This window comes from Ceratotherium simum, chromosome 25 (assembly GCF_057802395.1).
Source record: "Ceratotherium simum simum isolate JZ-2026a chromosome 25, ASM5780239v1, whole genome shotgun sequence".
NCBI classification, from domain to species: Eukaryota; Metazoa; Chordata; class Mammalia; order Perissodactyla; family Rhinocerotidae; genus Ceratotherium; species Ceratotherium simum.
Genome location: NC_141924.1, coordinates 18,475,099 through 18,494,495, shown reverse-complemented (window position 1 = coordinate 18,494,495; position 19,397 = coordinate 18,475,099). Strand labels below are relative to the sequence as shown.

General features: G+C 40.5%; 1 long non-coding RNA gene across 3 annotated transcripts in view; it reads right to left on the bottom strand.

The window, feature by feature from the left end:
- The window catches only part of LOC147913741 (uncharacterized), a 29,630-nt gene extending 11,546 nt beyond the window's left edge, over positions 1-18,084 (bottom strand). Inside the window, exons 1-2 of one of the 3 annotated variants that reach the window (XR_015556367.1) lie at positions 17,871-18,084; positions 16,618-16,708 (exon numbers count right to left, since the gene is read on the bottom strand). This is a non-coding gene — a long non-coding RNA (uncharacterized LOC147913741). Of the gene's footprint in view, positions 1-16,617; positions 17,433-17,870 lie in introns of those variants that run through there. The other 2 variants (XR_015556366.1, XR_015556365.1) reach the window with 2 other exon arrangements.
- Positions 18,085-19,397: the final 1,313 nt, after the last annotated feature.

Below are 19,397 nucleotides of genomic sequence, written 5' to 3'. Positions count from 1 at the left end.
TGTTTTTTCTCTTTTATTCTCTTAATATGTTGAATGGCATTGATTACTTTTTGAATATTAAAACCTTGCATTTCTAGGATAAATTCCACTTGGATATGATGTATTTTCCTTTTTCTATACATTACTGGGTTCAATTTGATAATATTTTGCTAAGGATTTTGCATCTGTGTTCATGAGGAATATTGGTCTGTAATGTTGTCTTTTGTAATATTTTTGTCAGGTTTTGTATCAGAGTTATGCTGGCCTCATGAAACGAGTTGAGAAGTGTGCCTTTTCCCTCAATTTTATGAAAAAGTTTGTATAAGATTAGTGGTTTTTTTCCCCTTAAATATTTGATGTAATGCATCATTGAAACCATGGACCTAAAGTTCTATTTGTTGGAAGTTCTCTGATAATAAATCTAATTTCTTCAATAAGCCTGTGACTCTGCAGATTTTCTGTTTCTGCTTGTATCAGTTTTCTTAAGTTGCATTTTTAAAGAAATTTGTCCATTTCATTTAAGTTGTCAAATTCATTGGGATAATGTTGCTCATAAAATTCCATTATTATCATTTTTATGTCTGTAAAGTCTGTAATGCTAATCCCTCTTGCATTTCTAAATATTAGTACTTGGTGTGCTTCCCCGCCTCCCCCCACCCCCAATCAGTCTTGCTAGGAATTTATCCGTTCTTTTAAACCTTGTTAAAAGCTCAGCTTTTGGCTTTGTTAATTTTCTCTATTGTTGATCTGTTTTCTTTTTTCCCACGGATTTCTTTTTTTATCTTTATTATTTTTTTCCTCCTCTTTAAGTTTACCCTTTTCTCTAAGTTTATTTGTTTTTTTTTTAACATTTTATTTTGTTTTTAGTTTCTTAGGTTGGAACATTGATTTTAGACCTCTTGTTATGGGCCGAACTGTGTTGCCCCTCAATTCATATGTTGAAGTCCTAACCCCCCAGTACCCCAGAATGTGATTGTATTTGAAGATGGGGTCTTTAAAGAGGCAATTAAGGTTAAATAAGGTAATTCGGGTAGGCCCTAATCCAATATGACTGGTGTCCTAATAAGAAGAGGAGATTAGGACACGGATGGATATGAAGGAAAGAACATATGAAAACACAGAGATAAAAATGGCCATTTATAAACCAAGAAAAGAGGCCCCCAGGAGAAACCAACCCTGCCGACACCTTAATCTTGGACTTCTAGCCTCCAGAATCATGAGAAAATAACTTTCTTTTGTTTAAACAACCCAGTCTGTGGACTTTGTTATGTCAGCTCTAACAAACTAATACTCTTTTTCTTTTATAATATAAACATTAAAATCTATAAATCTTTCTCTGAGCCACATCTCTCAAATTTTGATATGTTGTTTCTTCATTCAATTTAAAATATTTTCTCATTTCCCATGACATATGATTTGTTCTTTAGCTCATGGTTTATTTGGAAGTGTGTTGCTCAATTTCCAAATATTGGGATTTTTTTCTCTGTATCTTATTGTTTTTGATTTCCAATTTTATTTCATTGTGGTCCGAAAGCATACTCTGCATTACTTCAATCACTTTACATTTATTGAGACCAGTTTTATGGCCTTATATATGAACTATCTTGTTGAACATACCACGTGCTCCTGAAAAGCATGTGCATTCTACTGTTGCTGGTTCTGTGTTCTATAAATATCAATGAGGTTAAGCTGGTTGATAGTGTTATTCATATCTTCTATGTCTTTACTTATTTTTTTGTCCAGTTCTATCAATTTCTGAAAAGAATGTGTTAAAATATCCAGTTCTCATTATGGAATTCTATATCTCTTTATTTCTGACAATTTTTGCTTCATGTAGTTTGAAACTCTGTTATGAGGTGCATACACATTGATGATGTTCACATCATCCTGAAAAATTGAGCATTTCAGCATTATGAAATGTTCCTCTTCAAAACTCTATAATGTTCTCTGTCTTGAAGTCAACTTTATCTGATATTAATATTGCCATTCTAGCCTTCTTATGCTTGCTGTTTGCATGGTGAATATTTTCTTGTTCATTCAATCTTTGTCTTCATGTTTAAGTTTGTCTCTTGTAGACAGTGTATGGATGGGTCTTGCATTTTAAATTTGTTCTGGCAATCTCTACCCTTTAATTGGAGTCTAGTCCACTAATATGTAATTTAATTTTTGATATGGTTGAATTTGGTACTGCAATATTACTAGTTGTTTTCTATTTGTGCCTTTTGATTTTTGTTGCTCTTTTCCTGCTTTCTTTTGGATTAACTGAATGTTTTTTAGAATAATATTTTATGTGTTGGCTTTTTAGCTGTATCTCTTTGCATTTTTTTTTAGTGATTTCTGTGGGGATTACTATTATACATCCCTATCATGTAACAGTATAATTAGAATTAATATTGTTACACTTCTCCGCTCTCCCATCCTTTGTGCTATAGTTGTCATGTATTACATCTACATATGTTATGAACCCCAGGATACAATATTATAGTTTTTGCTTTAAACAATTATATATCCTAAACAAATTAAAAGGACAAAAATAGTCCTTTGTATTTACCCACATATTTACCATTTCTGATGCTACTCTTTCCTCCTTGAAGATCAAAGATTACATTTGGTGTCATTTCCCTTCAGCCTGAAGGACTCTCTGTAGCTTGTTTGTTTTTTTGTTTTTGTAGTGCAAGTCTCCTGACAATGAATTCTCTTAGTTTTCTTTTATCTAAAAATGTCTTTATTTAGCCTTAGTTATTAAAATATATTTTTGGTAGATATAGAAATCTGGGTTGACAATAGTTTTCTTTTAATACTTAAAAGATTTTATTCCACAGTCTTTTGGCCTTAGACGGAAAGTTATTGCTCAGTTGAATTACAGTTCCTTTTAGGTAATGTGCCGTTTTTCTTTGGATGCTTTCAAGATTTTCTCCTCATATTTGATTTCATCAGTCTGACTATGTTGTTCCTAGGTATGTGTTTCTTTGTATTTATCTTACTTGGTATTTATTGAGATTCCTGAACCTGTAATTCACGTCTTTCACTAATTTGGGAAATTTTCAGTCATTATCTCTTAAAAATTTTTTTCTGCCCATTCTTTTGCTCTTCTTTTTGGACTTTACTATATTCATGTTAGACCTTTTGATATTGTCTCATAGTGCCCAAGATTCTCTTTCTTCCTCTCTCTCCTTTTTAGAAAATTATTTTTCTCTTTGTTCTTTGCATCAAAATTATTTCCATTGATTTATTTTTATATTCATTTTCCGGTGCTAATCATATCCAGGGAATTTTTTATTTCAGATATTTTATTTTTCAATTTTAGAATTTCCATTTGGTTATGTTTTCTGTTTCTCTACTAAGGTTTACTATCTTCTTATTCATTATGATGTATTTTTCTTCATATTCTTGAATATAGTTAAATAGTTGCTTTAAAAACTTTATCTACTAATTCCAATACCTGGGTCATCTCAAGGTGGTCCTCATTGATTGCCTTTTCTCTTGAAAATACATTACATTTTCCTGTTTCTTTGTATGTAGAACAATTTTGGATTGTATCTGGGGCTCTGTGAATGCTCCGTTGTAGAGAATTTGGATCTGGCTATATTCTTCCAAAAACTAGATTTTGTTGTTGTTGTTTTCCTAGTGGGCACTTAGCTTGGCTGGACTCCAACTGCAAACATTGCTTTCCCTGTTGTGGGTGGCAACTCTAGTCTCAGTTGAATCTTTTATTCTCATTGGTCTGCTTGGAGTCTGCTTCATGTATTCATGATTCAGGGCTCAGCCGGAGAGTTGGGGCATGGTTTACACATAGAATTTAGGGCTCCCTCTTTCAGGCTTTCTCTTTCCTAGGAATGTCCCCCACACTTTCCAATGGCTGGGATTGCCCCAAACTCTGTTCTTTGGTTCTTTGAGCCAGTAAGACTGGGCTTTCAATTGGAGTTTTAGTTTGTCTCAATGTCAACTTCCCTCCCCTCCAATATCTTTTTGCTTTTAATTACTCCGTATTGCCTTCAAATATTTGTTTTAAAATTTTTTCCAGAGTTTTTTAGTTGTATTCTATGAGAAGGTTGGTCCTAGTGTAGGCTAGACTTGAATTTGATTCTCAGATCTGCCACTTATGAACATCTTGACTTTAGACAAGTTGACTAATCTCTGGGACCCTCAGTATCCTCCTCTATAAGATGAAGATAATAATAATGATAAATATATCACATAAATTTAGTCTGAGGGTTAAAATTAGATAATCTAAAGTGCTTAGCAAAATGCCTGGTACATAGTAAGTACTTAGTAAATGGTAGTTGTTATTAATAATTATTAGTACAGGTGCATAAAGCAGTGGAAAATAGAAAGGTGGGTTGCATATGTGGCTAAGAAATTTGAATTTTATTTGAAAATCATAATAACCTATGGAGTGAGGAGATTTCCTACTTTGGTATGGACCTATATAATCAATTGCTTGAGAGCTAAGAAGTCTCTTCAACTTGAGATGTGATCTTGCCTTTGGTGAGGTTTGGATGGAGGCAAAGTTTTCTAGAGATCATTTTATGCACCTCCTCCTTGTGACACAGGCAATGCTACCTTTAAGATTTGTCTTTGCTGCATGGGCAACCATTTTTCTGTCTTCAAGGATGCCTAGTGTGTCTCCCTGTGTCATTTCTTCACTCCACCTAATAATAACAGGCATACTTGTTGTGCTCTAGAGGTCTCAGGTTGAATGGTTGAGAGATTTAGCATGCATTGCAGAGCACAAGGCTTCCAAAGGATTACTAGATCCATGACCTGGAGGCCTAATTGGAGCTTTCCACTCAACCTTCATATTAACCAAGGCAACTCAATATCCATGTCTGTGTGAAATGGGAAATCAAGGCAGGCAGTTCACATCCAGTAGTCACCAAATTGTGACAATTCTATGTTCCAAATATGTATCCCTCAAATCTTTCCCAGATTCTCTTGTCTCACATCAGAACGTTTTCAATAGCCTCTATTCTCCCTTCCTCGAGCATCTCATTCCTCCATTCTCTCACCCTTCCTCTCACTCACTAGCATAAATATCTCTAGGTATATAAAAGTCTCCCTTGCCCAAAAAACATTAAAAATTTCAGACCATAATTTTATAAACCCTAAGCATTGCACTCAAGGGCCTTCATGGTCTTGTCACTTAACTATCCATTTGCTAATCCATCAGGCAGAGTCCTTCCCTTTGTGATGTCTCCCTGTGTCATTTCTTCACTCCACCTAATAATAATAATAATTTCTTCAAAATTCAAGTGTCACCTATTATAAGATTTATTCTCAACTTAATAATATCTTTTCAGGAAGAAAAGCAACACTGCTACACTAAGTCAAGGAACATTTTAATTGTAAGACGCATTGCAATTCCAGAAACATTAAAATGTGAAGAAGTTTTGGCTCTGAGAGTTGAAGACACATCCTAATGGGTACTATATATTAATTATCAACAAAGAGCTCAATACTGATTTAGTTAAAGAATCTTGTCTTGCTTGATTCTGCCTCCAAGGAGCTCTCAACCATGTAGTCTTGCTCCTCTGCACATGACCTTCTAGATTGTTCTCTTGTGCTAAAATCAAATTTCACACACCAAATATATTTGGTCCAAGCTTCTTGGGTCTGCAAAGAGAGTAAGTGGTTTGCTTATTTGTTGTTTAATATTTGCTATATTTTAAGGAAAAACTGTTGTTGAAAATAGGACCAACCCCCTCCCCCCCAAATATTTGCTCTATATTGCTGACAGTTGAGGATTAATTATTTCCACTTCCTGGGAAAAGTATGGGGGGTGAAAGTGGGGAGATCTGCTGTTTTTGTCCAAAAACATCTATTTCTTTTTTCAGGGTATTACCAATGTAGTTATTACATCAAGGTAAATTAAACACTTGGGTCCCAGGCTAGAGTTTCACTCAGTCTTTTTCTTTACCACTTTTGGCCTCTAAATATTTGACCTAGAGTTTGAGCTGGGATTAAGCCATCATAGATCTTGATTTGATAAAGGAGAAGGAATTAAAATGGACAAAAAGAAGTGAGGCTAATTGGCATTTCTAAGTGATTTTCCCTTCGCAGTTGGCCAAAGAAAATTTCATGAGGGAGAGTGGTGTTTGCTTTCTCCTTGCAGCCTTTGTGTTTGCTTGTGAGACCCCTGACCAGGCCTCACCCCATCATTCTCTCTGAGTGCCCTTCTTGGGATATAAGTGAGTCGGGCTTTGTTGCAAGCGTCTATACACATTAAATGAGACTTCTGTTGTCTGTGCTCAGAGGATTCCAGACCCTCCACTACATTTAATTTGGAATTCATCTGACATGGGCTGTTCTCCAGGCTTAATGGCTGAGAGGTCCCTTCCAAAGGGGAAAGAATTCAGGGACAGAATTTAATAAAGTTTTGTATGAAAGCTAATTCTTCATAAAACCCCTGAAAAATTTTCACCAAAGTCCAGACACCAAAGCTGTCGTGTACCTCAAGATTTCATCTCTGCTCTCCTTGCTTGGAGCCTGTGGACTGTAAGCAATGAATCTGCATTTGTAAATAAGGAATAACTTCATGACAGTTTAATAGGGTTGGGAAAAATAATTGCCCCCTTTTTTTTTTGAAAGTGGCTCTTCCTATCGTGTCCGGCTACGGAGAGCCATGATGGTGGATTTTCTAGAGATAAGATCCTTAAAGTGAGACTAAAATAAACACAAAGATATCTTATTCCATTTCTGGGCTTAGACTGTCTACCAAAGAGAAGCACATTCATTGTAAAAATGAATAGGATTCCTGGCCAGGCAGTCTGAGGGGAGGAGGGGTAGGAGCTGGGCAGGAGAGGATAGAAGAAGAAAGCAGCTGGGAGCCTTTGTTGATGTGGTCCCCTCTGGCCTCGGTAGCCTCCTCACAGGCCACTCATCCATCCCCACCCCAATGATATCTCCCTTTGTCTCAGCCTCACTCAAGCTCCGGTTCATCCTCAGTGCTATCATTTCAAATTTACCTTTGAACTTGAATATCCTTTCTCACTTCTTTGCTTTGCTAATCCCTACCCACCCTTCAAAGATCATCTCTTTGGGAAGTTTTCCAGTTGCTCTGTCTGTTCTCCCATAGCATTTTGCTCAGTGTGCTGTTTGAGCTTGGTGACAAGTGTTGATAACATTGTTTATTTGTGCACAGAAGAGCCTTTCGCCCTAGATTCTGAATCAGTTGAGGTCAGGCATGAAGTGTTCATTTGTTCATTCATTTGCTCATGCAATCATTGAATCAGTACTTATTGAACCCATGCACTGTGCTAGAGATATAAGGGAGAGCACATCAGACACACCCTCTGTTTCAGTCTAGTGAGGGAGACAGAAAATACAGTAACCAAATAAATGATGCTATGAAGGAAGCAAACTGGGTGCTGAGATAAAGAAATGGGAGGGCTACTATATTATCGATAGGGTCATGAGATAGTTTCCTGGAGGATGTAGCATCTAAGTTAAGATCCAAAGAAGGAAGAACAAAGAGCTTCCAAAGAAGCTGTGTCCTAGCTTTAGGACACAGCGTATTGACTGCTCAGTAATTGATTGAATGAATGAATCTAAATGGGAAGTCCTCATGGTTTACTGTGTTCCATTAAAAATACTGCTGAGAATAAAGTCAGTGAGTACTTCCTAAGGCAGTGTTGGGAAGGCTCTTCAGGGGCTATCTCTGGTCTACTGGCAAAGGCTTCTTGGAGCACAGTTTTGAGGAGGACGGTGGTTGTATCCAAACTCAGTGGGAAAGAGTGCCATGATGAATGAGTGAGGTTGGCCATGGGTGTGGAGATAATGGTGACTTGAGTGCTAGACTCTTTAAATCCCTGTTGAATGGACTGACTGGCAACAGGGACCATTTCTCAATTCTTACTTCTAATCTTTCCTCTTGCTTCCCGATTCTTCTCCCAAAGTTCTCCCATTCATCTCTTCCCCATTCAATCAGCATATGATACCTTCATACTTATTTGAAGATTTCTCCAACTGTATATATATGTATGTATATAGGCATATCCCCAAATATATCAGACATATATGTGAGTGTATGTATGTATACATATATAAAAATATATGCATATGTTTGTGTATATACATGTCTATATGTCATATGCACACCACACACACACGTATTCCCAATCAATTCAATCTCCCTTATGTAAATATGAACATTCAGTAGCACTACCCCCATCTGATTCTCAAATTACTCACTCTAATCTTAGCTAGAGTAAATATTTTACCTTATCCTGTACAACGGCTTCAAGCAGCCCGGTGAAACTTAAGGAAACAGAATTTAGATTTAAAAGGTCTAGATCTAAATCTTAGCTCTTCTACTTATTAGTAATAACTTGCCCAAGCTTTAAATGTAAAAAGTAGATTTAATAGTAGTAATAGATGTCACATACTCCTCACAAAAATGTCAGAAGATCAAATGAGACAGTGCATATGAGTGCATTTGGAAAACTTGTGCAGAGATTTAGAAATACAGGAGTATGTTTCAATGGCCTATTTCATTTTTTGTATCTTCTTGTACCTGGTACTCTTATGTGAAAGATCTTAGAGATGGGACTCATTTGATTTATTTAGAAAATCATTATGCAAAAATTGGTGCCTGTTAAGTTCATTTGAGACAAATAAAAATGGCTCCATACATGTTTGTTTTCCTCTTGGTAACAGAAGAAATAAATTTTAACATAGTTTTAAAACTTTTTGTTCTGCTGGTTCTCATAGTAAAGTTCCATTAGAATAGAATTTCACTCATACTAGGTCCCTTTTAGAGAATCTAATATTTTCATGTACAGAAGAGATAGCTCATCTCATTTTAAGGCTACTGTTAATTCAATGCAAATTGAATACTTTAAAGTCAGGTCTTGTTTCTAAGGGAAGTAGGGTAAGAGAGAGAATGGCTCAAACATCTTGACTGGAAAACGTCAGCTGTAAAGAAGGCACATCAACTAATGTGAGAAACACAATGTGAGATTGGCCCGCCTTCATGTAGCATAGAAACACAAGCAGGGACTTTGGAGTCAAAAAGAACTGCCTCCAAATTCTGAATCCCACAACCCAATAGTCGCATGACTTGGGAAAAGTACACCACTCTGAGCCTCATAGCGCAAAGCTAGGCTCTTTTCTAAGCACGAGGGATGCAACAATGAAATAATAGACAAGATCCCCGTCTCGATGAACCTTACATTCTGGGAAGAAGCTCAACAAACTGAAACGGGATAAAGACAACGAAAATTACATCCAGATACAACATAGTCAAACTAGAGAAAAGCAAAGATAAAGAAGAAATCTTAAAAGCAGTCAGAGAAAAATAACGTCACATTACATAGGTGAGAAAATATTTCACATGACGGCTGACTTCTCATCAGAAACCATGGAAGCCAGAAGACAGTGCAACAACATTGTTAAAATGTTAAAAGAAAAAAATATGTCAATCTAGAAGTCTATATCCAGCAAATATATCCTTCAATAAAGTAGGCAGAATGAAGGTATTTGCAGATAGAGATAAGCTAAGCAAATTCATTGCCACCAGACCTGCGCTACAAGAAATGCAAAATGCAATTCTTCAATCTGACGGAAAAGGATACACAGGTCTTTAGGAATGGATGAAAAGCACCAGAAATGGTAACTATTGGGATAAATATGTTATTTGAAATTCACAACAGCCTGATCAAGTAGTCATTAATACTCAAATTTACACATGAGGACAATATGGCAGAGAGAGTTTTAAAGACGTAACCACAAGCCACGCATGTAGACTTAGCAGAGCTTGTATTTGAAGGATCATCATTTCTTTATTCCTTTGACTACATCCACCTGCATCTCGAAAGTGGTTTTTAGGAGGGGAAATAGAAGATTTAGAAGAGAAGGCACACCCTTTTCCTCTCTTCTCTTCCCTGGGTGAAAATATCACCAAGTTAAGAGCAGCTGAGAATATGGTCTTATGGAGGAGAGTAGAGGGTGAGAACTGCAGAAGAAGTGGAGAGGCTGTTGCTATAGATTGACATTTTTCCCTTTCCATGTTTCTAAGAGACTTTTCTTGAACTTGGACTTTGGGACAAGTATTTGGATTACTACGATATGTGGAGCACTGGGCTGAGAGCTGAGAAGACTGAGATGAATAAAGCGTGGCCCTTGTCGATGACGAGCATATGGCATTAACCTGGATTGCCTTGTGCAAACCTGCACAACAGGGCAGGTGGGCTTGTGGAGCTTGCTGTAACAATACACTGGAGAAACTGCTTGCTTTGATCCAAGACTCTCTCTGTCTAACTTGACACCCACTTTTAGGCAGCATGGGCCATCTGCCCTAGCCAGTTCTCCTTGCCATCATTTGCTGGGCTGGACTCTGCTATTTCTCTGTGCTACAATATTACTGTTTCCTCGCCTGGATCTTTAACACTAAGAGTAAACCTTAACTTACCCTTAATGTGATTTCTATCCTTTTCCTTAACCTGCCTCCAACTCTAACCCTAACACCCACCAATTCTCTCAGTTTGAATCTTTTTGTTCTTCAAGGGCCAAATCCTATCTCACTTCCTCCAAGCAGCCTTCTTTGATTTCTCCAGCCCCAGAGCAGTTGTGACTCACAAAGGCTGGTACTTTCTTAGAAAATTCCATATATCAATGCCTTCTTCTCTCCTTCTCCTCCTTCTTCTTCTCTGCCTTCTTCCTCACGATAGCTAACATGTATTGATGACCTACTATGTGCAGGCACCACACTAAATGCTTTCATACATTATTTTATTTCATCCTCGTACCAAGTCCATGTTGTCATCTCTATTTCACAAATGAGGGAACCAAGGTTCATTGAGATTGAATCCCTTACTCAAGCATCCCAGTTATCTCCAGAGCCTACCAGGCAATTCTCTCCCTTACAACATTTTACCGCATCCCAGATCCCTTTGTGAATCTGGTACAAGTTAAAGAGTTATTTCCAAGAAACATTTACACATGCACTTACACAAAAAACTGCATTTGCTTTTTTCTTCCTATCTCTACTGTCATCCTTTAAAGGCCTGAGTCCTGTCTTAGTCATGTCTTGTGTCTGCTCAGAACAATAGCTCCAATAAATATGCTGCTTGGATAAATTAAGGAGATTTAGTGCTCCTGTGATGGGTCTGATTAAAAACAAACAAGTAGCTGATCAGCAGTTTGACATTATTTGCAAACCTGATCAGGCCCAGTTTTGTGGCCAAAACCCTAACCAAGAATGTAAGGTTCTATGGAGTCTTGTAGCCTGTCTTTATGCTGCGTGCACACATACTTCCTCTTAGTTCTATTACAAAAACGGAGGACTACTAACCACTCAACCACCCGAGGGGTGAAATACGAACTGACTTTTCATGTAATAGATGAGGCCAAGACAACTGAAACTGAAATGAGAATTTTGCAAACATGAAGAAGTTTATTAGTCTGGGCAGAAAGTCAAAATCACTAAATTTTCTTGCAGATATGTTTCACACCTCATTCTTAAAGTCTTGGTGCATCCTGGCCTCTGTGATGGGTGAGAGAGCCATTAATTTAGTTTTGCACGATGGAGATAATGGCTCAATACATTACTTTTGTTCTAGGCATGTTTCAGGGGTTTCATGGTCTCATTGCCTCCAAAATGTGGCCTCTGTATTCCACCTGGCCTCTCCCCATCCAAAAATGTATATGCATGGATGGTTGAGGAACCCTGGCACCTTACAAATTATCCATTCAGACTGTCAAGCATCTTTTGTTTGGAGGGAAAAGAGATGTGACAAATGTAAACAGTGGGGAATGGGACCTGCTGCAGAGGACGGATTCCATGTCAAACCTGATAAAAGCTGATGGTGCATTCCTTTGTCGTTAGTCAGCTGCCTGCTCTCTCTCCAGCTCCTCCCAGCCTCCTTTTTTTCTGCTGTGCTATTTTCTTTCCTTCTGACTCCTTAGGCATGCTCTGGAAGCAAGGTTCTGATTAATATGTAATTGCTCACTTTATGTTTTTATTTTCTTCCATGTTTCTAGTTTGATGCCAGGCTGCAGGATTCGGATACAGATCAAATGAGATGAGGGCCTCTTGTTTCCTAGGACACGAGGCAAAGAAGATTCTTTTCTGTCCCCCAGAGTGGAAGGACCATCTGGTTCAAATGGTGATGGAGGCTGTGCCTTCAATTTATTGAGGTCCTGGTTTTGTAGAAGTTCCTGAGGCAGAGGTGGAGGTTTGAAGGCCTGGGGAACAGCCCAGGAAAGGAAGAGACCCTGGCAGGTTTTGAAAACCAAATCAGTGTCTTACTCCAGCCCCATCACTGAGACATGACTGAAGTATCTCCTAGCATGCTTCAAGTTGCACTGAAGTTGGAGAGGGCTGGCTATGGATGGTGCCTCCCAGAGGGGCTCTCCAGGTTGGAAATCTCGAAGCAGGGGCTGCAGAATGTCAGCTGCCAGCTGGGCCTTCTCTGGCCATGTTAGGACATCTCATTTCTTCATTTGCACAACTCTTGCCTCGGATAAGTCACAGGATAGAGTAGTGGTTAAGAGAACAGGTGTTGGAGTCAGACAGATTTGGGCTCGAATTCCGGCTCCATCTTTTTACTCTCAGCCAAGGTTGCATTTGGTAGCAAGCAACAGAAATGTTGACCAGTGATGGCTTAAAGCAAGAGAGTCATTCATCTTGTACAACCAGAAGTCCAGAGGGAGGCAGGCCAGGGCCATCATAGTGGCTCAGGGATTCCACTGTGGAGCAGCTCCTTCTAGCTTCCTGCCCTGCATCCTTAGGGGGTTGTTGTGGGACAAAAATATAACCCCTAAGATCTCTGTGGAATGTAGTTTATTTTCTGGAAAGGATACAACGATGGTGAGATAAACAAGCAAAATCACTCAGTGTATCTCAGGGATCCCAGGGGAGATGCTACTCTCAGTTTCAGCCAGAAGCTTCCCTAAGTGTGTGCCAAAGCAGAAGTTCCGTAGGGAGAAGACCTCTAATATCTGCTCCTGGGTCTTGTCAACTAACAAGCACATATGCGTCAACATAAATGATGTCTTTTGTCTTATTGTTATGCTCACTTATTGAAGAACGACTCAGCTCTGAGCCGACTCTCTAGACTTTATTTTACAACACTTTTACTACTGCACAGCCATGAGCCTGAGCCAAAGTGGTGATAGATGGGAGCCAGCATGAGGGCAGTGGTGGGGGTTTAGAGAAGAAACAAGCTGTGAGTGAGACACTCTCTCTAGATGGAGAGTGATTGGATGTGGAGGAGTCCAAGTTGACCTTAGGTTCTTCAGCTGGTGGTACTGGGAGGATGTGTCCTTTGGGACACACAGAGGTTCTGGGGCTGAGCAGAGGTGTATCCAAGGGGAGAAAACCAGAACACAACTGGAAGTCCAGGCCTGAGGCTCAAGAGAAAGGTTGATAGAGTGAAAATGTGGTAACTATTTAATGATATTGATAAGAAAAGATATATATTTTTTTAATTAAAAACAAATTTTTTTTTTTTTGGTGAGGAAGATTAGCCCTGAGCTAACATCCATGCCAAACCTCCTCCTTTTTTTCCCTTTTTCTCCCGAAATCCCCAGTAGATAGTTGTATGTCATAGTTGCACATCCTTCTAGTTGCTGTATGTGGGACGCGGCCTCAGCATGGCCGGAGAAATGGTGCGTCGGTGCGCGCCCGGGATCCAAACCCCGGGCCGCCAGTAGCGGAGCGCACACACTTAACTGCTAAGCCACGGGGCAGGCCCCCTGATATATTTTTTTTTAAAAAGTTTTTGCCTGAAATGATGGGGTACTTTTCCATTATTTATGGGCACCCGTCCTGCGACTGAATCCACCAGTTGAATAAATTAAGTCTGCAATTATCTGGTGAATATGATCTTTGTGGAGAGCCTATTGAGGAGAAAACACAAACCTCTGATTCCCCATAACTGCAGGGGCAGTGGGGAAGGGTGGTTATTTCTGAGTTCACAGGAATAAATAATTTCCTGGGTTATACAAGTTTTAAAAACTTTTTCACACATAGGCTCATTTCATGTTTATAAGAACCCTATGAAGAAAGAAAGAGAGCTTCTTTTCTGTGTTGACAAAGGAGGAAACTGAGAAGCAGGCAAGCCCCGTGATGTGTCCAGACTCTCAAATGGCCGAGCGCATGATAGAGACCAGAATCCAAACCAGTTGGCCCAGTGGTATTTCTACCCTGACTGTAAGGAAGAGCTGCCAGGCCTGATAGCTTCTCCCTCATACTAAAGAATCCCTCCTGCCCAAATGTGACTACTTAAAAGCATTTTACAACAGCACCTCCACTCTTTAATGACTTCATAGTGAATTAGACAAATGATTCTTAAACTTCAGTTCACTTGGGGAACTTGTAAGATATAGATTTTGAGTTTCACCCCAAAAGATTCAGTTTCAGTATGTGTATTAGTTAGGATTCTCCAGAAAAACAGAACTATATCTATCTATCTATCTATCTATCTATCTATCTATCATCTATCTATATATCTATCTAATCTATATATCTATATCTATATCTATATCTATATCTATATCTATATCTATCTATATCTATCTATACCTATAGAGAGAGAGAGAAAGAGAAAGAGAGAGATTTATTGGATATATATATACAGATATGTATTCCAATAAAGGAATTGGCTCACATGGTCATGGAGGCTGAGAATACCACAATTTACCATCTACAAGCTAGAGATCCAGGAAGTCAGTGGCATGGTTCCAGTGTGAGTCCAAAGTCCTGAGAACCAGGAGCGCCAATGGTGTCTGAGTGTGGGAGAAAATTGATGTCCCAGCTCAGAGAGATATTCCAGTCAGGCAGAGAAAGAGAATTCTCCCTTCCTCCACCTTTTTGTTCTATTCAGGCCCCCAACAGATTGGATGAGGCCCACCCACATTGGTGAGGGCCTCCGCTTTACTAGGTCCACTGATTCAAATGCTGATCTCATCCAAAACACCCTCACCGACACACTCAGAAAGAATATTTAACCAGCTGTCTGGGCATTCCTCGGCCCAGTCAAGTTGACATGTAAAATGAACCATCACAGTATGTTTGCCTAGAGTACAGGAATCTGCATTTTAGCAAATATCCCAAGTGAGTCTGAGGTGGATGGTTCACCTCCCACATTTTGAGAATCACTGAAGAAAGGGAGGCTGGGGGTGGGGAAGGATGTGTATGTCTCTTTCTGTTTCCTTACCTGCCCCTCTCCCATTCTCCTCTAGATGAGGAGGAGTTATCTGATCGGCCAGCTTCTGGGCCATGGACCAGGCTATATTTACTAATGGACATGGTCATTATATTTTAAAATGTCAAGTAGTTGTATTTTCTACCCTTTTTTCTGCTTCTTGCTGCTGCTTTGCTGTGGTATCACTAAGCTGAGTCAAGACCCCTCAGTGTCTGACTATTTTATCCCATCTTTCCTTTTCTTTGTATGCTTTCCTAAAAGTTGTCATGAAAACTCTGGTCCCCTGGATCACATGGCCCAGCTAGAAGGTGATAATATCCAAGAGGTGCATTGGGAGGTAGGGACCTTTGTAGGCAACTAGCCTAGCTTGCAAGCTGCCCTCAGTTTTACCAGAGTGCCATGTTGGCTCTACCATTCATTGGTCCCAATAAAAATGAAGTTTTACTTGTATGCATTTAGTCTTGTTTCCTACGTGTATAGCATATTCAGGATTAATAGGTAGCATTTATTGAGTGCATACTATGCGCAAAACAGTGAGTGTTTTGCATGAAGTAACTCATTTTATTTCATCATGACCCTGTGAGAAGGTACTATTATTATTCCATTTTTTTTCCAGGTGAAAAATTGCCTGAGGTTTTCTCACTGGTGAGGGTAGCAAGATTTGAACCTAGGTCACCTGCCTTTAATTATGTATACCTCATCCATTCCATTCTATTCTTACCCACTCTACTTTATCATTTTAGGAACTGCCTAGGGGAGGGGATGGGGATAAAAGTATAATGTTGGAATTCTTGGGTCCCCTGGACATATACTATCTTAGTATCATCAAAACTCTGCCTAGAACCCCTAATCGAGGCCAACTCAAAGGCAAAAGGACATAGAAATACAAAGCTATTATCTGTCTAATTAGAACCAAAACTCTATTTTGAGTTGCATTAACTAGACAGATTTTTTCAATAGCTTGCTGACTGTCTTCTGAATAAGCACTTCATTCTGGCCCCTCTGAGCTGCTGTTGAAATTTCTATAACCTCACTGATTCTGGGATCAACAGATGATGAAACTTTTTAGCAGATCCATTTTCTCTGAGCCACTTGACAAGAACAGGGCTGGTATTCCCTATCTTAGAACAAACTATTAATCAGAAAGAAAGGCCACAACCATAAATCGACATGAATTGGGTACGATTGTTCCCGGATGACTTTGCCCTGCCAAAAGTGTTCTTAGCTTTATAACATTGGTCGACACTGGCCCTAGCCCAGCGGTTTCCAGTTTTTCTTTATGGGAGTGAATAGACTAAACTCAGCACTTTCTCAGTCTCTCAAATAAGTGCACTGACATCATTAGGAAATTATAAGAATCCACGTATCAGGCCAAATTCCACCCTGGATTCAACATCCGCTGCCCCTCCGAAATCAACCCCCAAGAGTATGGTTAAGTGAGGGTAGAACTTGGCCGGAAGCTTGCTATTTTTGCAATTTTAGTTACACATACCTCATCCATTTGCCCAAATTAGGAGAGAAGGTTCACGGAGGGAACCTTCGCCTATTGGCTTGCTTCGACGTCTGGTTCTTCTAGTACCTAACTTGGGAATTTCAAGAAAATAGTCAAGAATTGGCCTTCTACATTTTTTAGGGCTGCAAAGAACTTGCATCATGAGTATCTAGTTCAAACCCCATGGTTTTATAGACAAAAAAACAAAAATGAAAACAACCCCACCCCTGAGATTTAGAGAGGAAAAGTGCTCATATGAAAGGTATGGTGAGCCAGACAAAAAAAAAAGCCAGGAATCTGCCTCCCTCATTTAGTGTGCTTTCCACACACCCCACTAGAAAGGGTGATTTATCACAGAAATTTGCTCCTGCTATATTCAGTAGTGGAAAGGACCTGGGTTTCAGAGCCAGGGAGAGGTAGGAGTCAATCCAAGTTCAACTACTTCCTAGTCATGTGTGCCTACTTTCCTAACTTCTCTGGATCTTAGTTTTCCTATTTATCAAGTGGGGGAAGACACATACTTCCTAAGGGTGTTGTGACAATTAAGTGAAGTGATATTCCCCAGGCAAGTGGGACACAGTAACTGTTTGGTTCCCTTCTCCTTAGGACTCTTGGGTTGCAAATGACAGAAACTCAAACTGGCTTGAGCATAAAAGGGAATATGTTGGCCACTTGTATGATTTTGAGTAGATTTTGGTTCAAGAGAGGCTGGTTCTACAGGCCTAAATGCTATCATTAGAAATTACAGGGAGTCAAGATGGCGGCGTAGGCAGACTCTGAACTCACCTCCTCCCGTGGACACAGCCAATTTACAACTACTCGTGGAAAAATTACCCCTGAGACAGAACTGAAAACTGGATGAGAGGAACTCCTGCAACAACGGACAATCCTAACTGGGGTGGAAGAGGCAGAGACTCCCTTCCGGAGAGGAAAACGCCGCCTTCACAAGCCGCCAGCGTCACGGCCGCCCGGGAGCAGCTCACAGGTACGCAGCCTCCCTGGAGGCGCGGGGCCCTGAGCCGGGGAGCACCCCCGCTGTGGGCATTTTGTGGACCCAGCACAATCGACACCAGTGGCATAATATCTGACCTTGCCTGCTACTAAAGCATTGGGGAGCACCCCCAGAAAACCCGGTTCACAAAGAAACTAAAACTGGCTCTTAAAGGGCCCGCGCACAAACTCACCCGTTCCAGAAAGCATCCTAAAATCACCAGAAAGAAAGGTGCACACTGCTTTGGTGACAAGAGACTCACCTAATAGGCCCTGAGTGCATCTCGGTGAGGGGTGAGACCTCTCCAGGGACTGGGACATTGGCGGCGGCCATTGTTGTGGCCTGGTGTGAGCGTGCTGACACAGACGCCATTGGAGTTTTCCCTGAGACCTGCTAGCCCAGGGTCTGCTCCACCCGCTAGAGCACCGATTTAATCCAGCTCAGCCAAGGCAGGCAGCCCACCCTAGAGACTGGCCCCACCTAACAACAAGCCCTCAGGCAACGTGTGGGCCTGCATAGATTGGTGACTGGATTTTCTGCAGCCTGGCAACTGAGCTGACTTGAGCTGGGCAGGGTGTGCACAAGGAGCGGGTGGAGAGTGTGGGGTGGTGGCAGAGTGTGTGGGGCTCCCGCCGTGGAGAGACTGGGTCCGCTTGGGGAGGTCGGGGCACTCACACGGGGCAGGACTGTGTTGACTGTGTGTGTGGACCTCTGGGCGGCAGGGCTTGTCAGCTGCAGAAGACTTGTGCTTCTCAAAGACCCACATAGGAGGTTTGCCCCACCTTCCAAAGCCTGAAACAATTGGGTGCTCCTGTGCCTGAGGCCAGCCCCACCCAGCTGCAATCCTCAGAGAGCTGACAAGAGACCTAATAGGCTAGAGGTTTACAGCAATTCTAAGGCCCTGAGCCTAACAACCTGCCACACTGGGGGCCTACTCACTTAAAAGAAATACTGCAACACAAATGTGGTATTAGAACTTACAGCCAACTGTGCTGGGGCTCCCCACACCTGATAAAGAGACTGAAGGGCCCACAACAACTACAAGCAGCTGAGCATTACAACAGCTGGCCAGGAGCATAACTCAGCCTCCCTGGGCGCCTATAGGGAGAGCTAACAGGCCACAATAGAAGGACACACGTAGCCCACATAGGGGCCACCCTGGAACATTGAGAACTGAGGGAAGCACACTGGAAGCCTCCTAAGCCATCACTTACATAAGGTCACCTATCCAAGAGCAGGAGACGTAGCTGACCTACCTAATACGTAGACACAAGCACAGGGAAAGAGGCAAAATGAGGAGGCAAAAGAATACATTCCAAGTAAGGGAACAGGACAAAACCCCAGAAAAGGAACTAAGTGAAACAGAAATGAGCAACCTACCTGACAGAGAGTTCAAACTAAGAGTGTTAAGGATGCTCACTGATCTGGGGAGAAGAATAGATGAACTCAGTGAGAATGTCAACAAAGAAATGGAAGATATAAAAAGAACCAATCAGAAATGAAGAATACAATACTGGAAATGAAAAACTCATTAGAGGGACTCAAAAGCAGAGTAGAGGATACAGAAGAACGGATCAGTGAGCTGGAAGAAAGACTAGAAGAAATTACCCAAGGTGAACAGGTAAAAGAGAAAAGAATTAAAAAGAGTGAGGACAGTCTAAGGGACCTCTGGGACAACATCAAGCGCACTAACATCCGTGTTATAGGTGTCCCGGAAGGAGAAGAGCGAGACAAGGGGGCAGAGAATCTATTTCAAGAAATAATAGATGAAAACTTCCCTAACCTAAGG